The following is a 6,573-nucleotide window of genomic DNA, read 5'->3' as shown; positions in this document are numbered from 1 at the left end:
GCCCCTGTGGGCACTGCCATGGAGCACCGTGGTGGGGCATGCAGAGCAGCCAGGCTTTGGCTCAGCACATCCGAGAGGCTCCTGCAAGGATCCATTTTTTTAGCTGGTGATCCAGGATTTCAGCAAAACGAGGAAAAACGTATCTACTCTTTTCAATAGCCTTGTTATTCTGAAGCGTTTGCATTTATAGATGTGAAGTTGGCTTCGTGTCCTGGTTGGTGGGAGGTGGTGGCTATGTGAGTTCGCAGAGGATCTCCTTGGCATCCTCCTTTCCAGAAATGGAGCCTTTGAATTTCACAGAGCCCCGGCTGCAGGCTGTGATCTCCTTCAAGACACCGACAGCCTTAGCTACTTGTCTCTAGATATTTTGGTGTACTACAACATCAAAAAAAAGCAGAAGCCACATCCGGGAGTGAATCCAACAAACCTAGAAGAACTTGCAGAAGTGCCATACAGTGATGGCATGGGTCTCAGTTTCAGCACCCTGGGGCTGCTCAGCCCTGTGCCAGCCCTGCAGCACCGCTGGGGGCAGCTGGCGATGCGAAGCTTTCTGTGTGTGCTTCAGGTGATGTATCCGCGTGTGAGTGCATTAGCAGGGAAAAACATGAATGAAAGAGGAATTAAGTTCAACGCTGTGCACAGTGGTTCTGCAGTCCCAAGCTGCACGTGGGCACGGGAGGTCTGTGGAGATGGTGGCTGGTGACTGCTGACCACGCTGGAATTTCTCCTAGGTGTGTGTTGGACACCGCAGCGTTACCGAATCTCAGCAGATCTCTTGTACCAGAAGAGGCCCAACCTCAGCTCACGTTTGTACCATCTTTCCTTGGAAACACTGTGGGCACTGGACAGCACATCTGTAAATCCTTGACGGTTGAGTGCCGGCGTACGATGCCTGCCCCCACTGCATGCCTCTCCGTTTGCTGGTGAGTTTGGCTACTGTAAATCTTTCAGTGTCCTCAGCTGTTTTGATTAATTCACCCTAACAAGAAGCAATGCTGAAGGATGTCACATGGGCAGAAGAAGGAAAACATTGGATTTTGCAGTAATTTCTGGCTTGCCCTGCTGTACGCCAGTAGTTCTTGCCATTGGAAGAATTTTTTTTGTATCCTTTTATGTAAACACATCATGTTAAAAAAGGCAAACTATAAAACGTTAAAAACCCTGCAGGGTATTAAAAATACCAGCCTCAATGCATGTGTTCATTCCTTTCACTTTCTTTTTAGATCACTAATGTTGGTACAAAATGAGCTGAGAGAAGGAGAGAATTCTAATTAGGTTTAAAAAAGAAAAAATATGGCAGTTTATTTTGAGCGCATGTCTGATTTGCAAAGGCATATCCCATTTCAGATGCAGGCAGAATGAATCATTATTACACATTTATCATCATAAAAATGCTTATTTGGACTTTTTTTTTTAAGAAAAGGAAAAAAAATATAAAAAGGGCAAAGCAAAGAGTCATCTCTGAAGGGCAGTTATTGCTTGCCCTTGCTTGGGAAAAAAGGCTTTCTCAATGGGATTACGTCCCCGCTCATAACCTATCAGCCGTCTGATCAGAAATTCATAACGCAGGCCATCCATTTCCAGCTCTGCGAGGGCTGCATGATTGAATTTAAATAGGCAAATGCCAGACTTGAGCTTTGACATTCTCTCTGTCTCGCTCAATCTTTCTCTTTCTCCTGCCCTCCCAATCACGGCGCCTTTCTTCCTCCCTTCCTTCCTCTTCCTCTCCTGCGCGCTCCTCCATTTCGCGCGCGGCTCCCACCAGCCTGACGGGGGGCTGCGGGAAATGGAGGCTGGCCGTGGGGGAGCCGCCTGGGGAGAGCGTCCCAGCGAGCTGGGCAGCACATTACAAATGGTCGCTGTCATGCTTTCGTCGGGACAGAAAAATCTGTTTATAAAGCCCCTCACTTTCCCCCCCTTGTTTAAAAAAGAGGTATTTCAGCATCTGCTAATGTCTGCATCCTCACCCAACCTGCGAGGGCTCTGTGAGCCCCAGGCCCCTCAGCTGTGCTCTTTTTTCTGTCCTGAGCATGGCCCGGAGGCGGGGGTGAGCTGCAGTGCTCGGGGCGCAGCACAAGGGATCGGTGCCCGCGGTGGCTCCGTGCCTTCCCTCGCCTCGCTTCTCCCGCAGGTGCTGGCACACGAGCGGCCCCATGGCAGCATACTGCGCCCTGCCTCCTGCCCCAAACCACCCCACCCCACGCCCAGAGGGCTGGCGGCCGAGTTCAGGGCATCACCGTGATGCTTTTGTTGCTTTCTCCCCTGCTGGGCCTTCTATCCCTTCTTTGGCGTATGGATGCAGCTTCGGCCCCAATCCTTGCTGTGAATTGTGCTTCAAACTGTGCAACATTTGCCCTTCAAACAGCACACTGATGCTCCAGAACCCGCGTCTGCACCCAGCAGTGCTTTCCTGCCGGCCATGAGCAGGGAGCAGGCTGAGCGCCAGGGTGCTGCCAGCACCAGCAGGGCTGGTGTTTTCCACTTGACAAAGCTGCTTTGAGGGTAGTTTTGGGATCTTCTCTTTTGTTTTTATTTTTTAATCTTTTCTCCATCATACAACTTAAGACCAGAGGGATCTTTGGCCCCATGTCCTCCCTATCACTTGAGTTGTTCTCAATTGCTGATTTTCTAGCCCCAAACTCAAGTTTTACTGAGGATTCTCCTCAAGAAAGGCATTGAATATGGGATTAAAAATGCAGTAACATGGAGGACCAACCCCTCTGTCCCTAATGTTTCCCAGAGGTGAATCACCTTTGTGGTAAGAAATGTGTCCTTCGGCTCTCATTTGAATTTCTCTGACTTCAGCTTCTTGCCACCAGCTCTTTGCTTTGCCTTGCAGGGTGAAGGACATGTTGGTGTTTGGTGTTTTCTCCTGTGTAGGTATTTATTCCATGGTAACCATCATTTTTCGGCCTAATTTTGATAGATTAGGCAGATTCAGCGCCTTAGCTCTTAGCTCTTTGAATGGGCTCAGTTTAGCAAATGATCCAAATTGCTCTGTCTTGTCCCCAGCATTTCTTCACCACTCCAAAACTTTGCGCCATCTTTATCACCAATTATTTTTTTCCAGTTATTATTAACTTCAGGATTCCAAAACTGGCTGGGACTGCTGAAATCTTCCCTGTGCCTCTGCTTCCCTACCGAGCAGCCGCTCCGTGCCCGGCCTTCCTTTCCCCTGTCCCGTGCCAAGGAGCGGCACCGCCGGCACCGTGCCTGGGTCCACGCGCAGCCGGCGCTGCCGCAGCCGCCGCTCTTTGCTAACATCTGCTCTCCACAAACCCAAGTGCCGGCACCAGATAACACGTGCACCCCTCCCAGCTGCTAAAAGAGGCTGAATCCCAAGTTAGCTTTCCTAATTTAACCTGAATATTATTACCAGCACCTTCTTGCTATACTGCTACTTGCATTTCTTTTTGCATCAGCTCCCATTTCTGCACGTGCCAGGACCTGAGACCCACTGACAATGCACATCAGCAGAGTTTTGGAGAATGTGCCTGTTTAATTCCACTGCAGTTCATTATTAACAAACTGTTAAGTGCCTCACTGTTCTTCTTTGGTAAGTTTGTCAAAATCCTTATTATTTATTTATTTATTTATTTATTTGAAATAGGACCTGTGAAGACCTCTATTTTCTACATTGTATTTTCAGCTTTACCATCTTCATTTCATTGTGGGTTGAGATTTCTGTGTTTTCTTTCTTTAAAAACTGTTATCCCTAACTGTGTAACTATTTTTCTGCTGTCTTTAGCTTTCCTTACCCACATTCTGCTGGCCACAGCTTCTTGTTTATTTTACTTGTTATCTAGTTCCCTTGTTTCCATTTGTCATCCCAGTTTTCTATTTTAATTGCTGACTTTATATTGCTAATAAACCAAGACATCTTTTAGCCAAAGTTGTCACCTTGCTACATTGTTAAATCATCTTTTTGGACATTTGATATGTTTCTTCCATGGTTTGGGTTGATTTTCTCTTAAATCCTTTCTTCTGATCAGTTTTAAAATAATTTTTGTAGCTTTGGGAAATACCATATATGCATTTTTTGGAATGTTGATCTGCATAATTGGGTTAACTATAAGGTGAAAGTTCCTGAAGCACTGTCTTCAGGCTTCCAGATGTGAGTTATTTGGTGCTAAACCCATATAGTCTTTACTTCCAGTGCCTTGAGTATAAACTTATTCTTCTTTTGTAGCTGAATGGCCTATCCCAAATTTAGAGGAGGAGGGAAGGGTGTAAAGCTAGCAAAGAAAATTATGAATTAGTTAATCATTTTGGCTGATGGGAATAACTTTCTACTGAATCACAGGATTTGCTTAATAGAATAAAAGAAAGAGGTGATAACTAGCAGGTCTCAGTGGGAAGTGACTCTGAGAGTATGTTATTACCATTAGAAAAAAATAAGCAATGTATACCCTGGAGTTTTTTTTTCTTTTCTTTTCTGAAGGTTGTCAAAATAGAATAAGTGCTGATGAAAAATTCTATGTTATATTACTTTTGATGAAGGCATAGCAAGTCTTTCTTAAAAATACACAACAAAGTTTGGGTCTTGATAATCTTCTCTGCTTTCCGTAACAAATTAATTAGAAAAGATGTTTGTCAAAGATAAAAACTCCTATTTGGTTTACTGTTTCATCTTACATACCCTAATGCTCTAACTATGCATAAAGAGAAACAATAAAGCAAATTGGTCTTTAGCTGCTTGCAAAACAACACCTGTGGCTGCTGAACTTGTTTCGGAGATGCCCCAAGTACGCGCGTTCCTCCTGCGGGCAGCGCGCGGACGGATCGCTCACCATCTCTGAGCTGGTCTGGTTCTGATTCAGGGAAGTGGGAGCTGTAATGTTCCTATTCCCTGGGCCTTTAGAGCATTTGTATGAGACGTGTCTTGTAGAGTCTGGGAGGAGAGACAGAGTATTTTGAATCTTGAGTAACAGCTGTATAGTATTTTAAAGTTTAAATATAGTATCTAACAAACCAATTCAGGTTAATTACCTCAAAGACATAGAATCGCAACTATGAATTTAGCAGTGAAATGCAGAAGTAGAAAAATGTTAAGAGAATAATTTTAATTCAAATTTCCCTTAAAATCTTATTTGAGAGCCCAGCTATTTCTGACTCTTGCAGAGGCACTCTAGTTGATGATACGAAGTAGAACGGCAACATTTGTGCTAATCCCTTCCCCAGGGAGAGCGCTAAAGAAAGTGGCAGTGGTGGAGTCGGAAATGCAAGCGTGGCTTCTGATCAGCTGAGTGAGAGATGAGCTCAGTTCACATGGCAAATTTTTTAGTTTCTTTGAAAACCAGCTGAAGTTTTTAATTCTTCTAAAAGAAAATCAGGTCTTAAGGTTACGTTTATAACCAGCCTGCATCAGTTGAGTGGCCCTCCTACATGATCGCTGCCTCAAAGTGGCGCGGGTGCCGTACTTAGACTTTGCAGTCAACAATCCAGGGGGAAGCATTGCTGGGACTCCTGCCTCAGCTGTTTCAGCCCTCAGTTTTATGGAAGCAGGGTCTCACCAAAGTGCAGCTGAACTCTGCTAATTGTATTTTGATTTAATGAACATTAAACGCTTGCCACTTACAGGGAATTCTTATCCAGCATGCTCTTCGTCTCTCTAGGCATTTAAAAAATCAAAGATATGGAAAGCAAGCACAATCTTATTTGATATAAAGTTTGAAGAACTGCATACATGCATTTATTAATCATTCACACAATTATTTTTATACAGAGTATTATTTTTTAAACAAAGTTAATTTCTTTTGTTACCTTAGTGCATTCAGAAGGTAAAAAAGAGCTTGGTAAGACTGAGCTGTGAGGGAAATAGATGTTGCAGAAGAAATTGCATTATTACTTTCCATCATCTAGAAGGGATAGCTGAGGTTTAAATTGTCTGCAAGATTCTTTAAAAATATATTGGACTTTTTTTTTTAATGACCATATGTAGTTTTGTGTTATTTTTGAGAATATTTTTCTTTGTATACATTTCCATGTCTTTGTATAAAAACCGACTTCACCATATGCCATGACTTTCTAGCTTATATAAACTATGGAGTAGAGTGTATGTGCTATGTGTATATTTTGTATTTTTCTTCAAAGATGCAGTGCCAACACCCTTCTGTATTTACAGTTCCAGGAATAACCGTCCGGTTTGTAAGAACATCTATGTAGTAGTGCATGAGACTTGTCATCTAGCAGCTAAACAAGCAAGCTGCTGTTTAAAGGGAAAGTTTTTGTGCTTTCGTGTTTGACGATGTAAGCACGAGAGTTGCAGATAATGCTTAATTGACTATCTGTTCTTAAAATGCCCTTCTTGGTTCGCTTTGAGAGATTTTATGTTTATTTCCTATAGGTTATATATCAAGTCACTGCATGGGCAGAAGGAGGGGGAGGAAGCTTTAGAGAGGCAGAAGGAGGCTGAATGGCGTGGTTTCATGCTCTAAATATTGAGTAGCGCAATTTCTTGCTGGTCATCGACTGACACGAATGCAAGTGCAGGAGCAGTTTGTGACCTGTGGTGTTCCCCTCCCCATTGCTGTTTCAGTTGGAAATGATGGTTTTTTGGTTGAATTTTATTGG

General features: G+C 43.7%; 1 protein-coding gene across 1 annotated transcript in view; it reads left to right on the top strand.

The window, feature by feature from the left end:
• Positions 1–749: 749 nt before the first annotated feature.
• Positions 750–6,573, top strand: part of ZFHX3 (zinc finger homeobox 3) — a 533,455-nt gene continuing 527,631 nt past the window's right edge. Inside the window, exon 1 of the mRNA XM_040571666.1 lies at positions 750–923. The gene's annotated coding sequence lies outside the window, so the exon portion shown is untranslated. The remainder of the gene's footprint in view (positions 924–6,573) is intronic.

This window comes from Cygnus olor, chromosome 12, assembly GCF_009769625.2.
Source record: "Cygnus olor isolate bCygOlo1 chromosome 12, bCygOlo1.pri.v2, whole genome shotgun sequence".
NCBI lineage: Eukaryota > Metazoa > Chordata > Aves > Anseriformes > Anatidae > Cygnus > Cygnus olor.
This window is presented reverse-complemented; position numbering and strand designations above follow the sequence as displayed.